The sequence below is a fragment of the Galeopterus variegatus genome, unplaced genomic scaffold (genome assembly GCF_000696425.1).
Source record: "Galeopterus variegatus unplaced genomic scaffold, G_variegatus-3.0.2 Scaffold2195, whole genome shotgun sequence".
Lineage (NCBI taxonomy): Eukaryota > Metazoa > Chordata > Mammalia > Dermoptera > Cynocephalidae > Galeopterus > Galeopterus variegatus.
In genome coordinates, this window is record NW_007728306.1 from 229,828 (window position 1) to 230,327 (window position 500).

Consider the following 500-nt stretch of genomic DNA (forward strand, 5'->3'; position numbering starts at 1 on the left):
AGGTTTTTCCAGGATAGGGAGTTGGAATTATATAGGAATTCACAAACCTTATTAGCTCCTTGCTTAAACTAATTAAAAAAGAACTAGTTCTGGGATTAGCGCTCCCTTAATGAAATTGGTGAAATGTGAGATTTGAATTTAAGACTTTCTTGAAGACTTTAATGTATTTTGTCTACTGGTATTTAATTTTGTTTTTGTTTTTGTTTTTTTTAGTTTTAATTTTGATTACTGTTGCTACTGATATCTGAGCCAAAGTGATGATGCTACCTGAGGGAAATTTCTGCAACCCATAAGTCAATGATTATACGGTAAGCATGTATGCTAAATTTTACCCTTAAAACCATTTAATTTCTATAACATTATAGTTTAAAATTTTAATTGGGAATAGGCTAGCATAAAATATTTTAATATTTTGAATATTAAACATTTAATGTTAATGCATTTTTTTTTTTTTAAAGATGACTGGTAAGGGGATCTTAACCCTTGACTTGGTGTTGTCA

General features: G+C 28.8%; 1 protein-coding gene across 1 annotated transcript in view; it reads left to right on the forward strand.

Moving 5' to 3' along the window:
- Positions 1–219: 219 nt before the first annotated feature.
- Positions 220–500, forward strand: part of WASF3 (WAS protein family, member 3) — a gene marked incomplete at its 3' end in the record, with an annotated part of 84,986 nt that continues 84,705 nt past the window's right edge. The window contains exon 1 of the mRNA XM_008580896.1: positions 220–308. The remainder of the gene's footprint in view (positions 309–500) is intronic.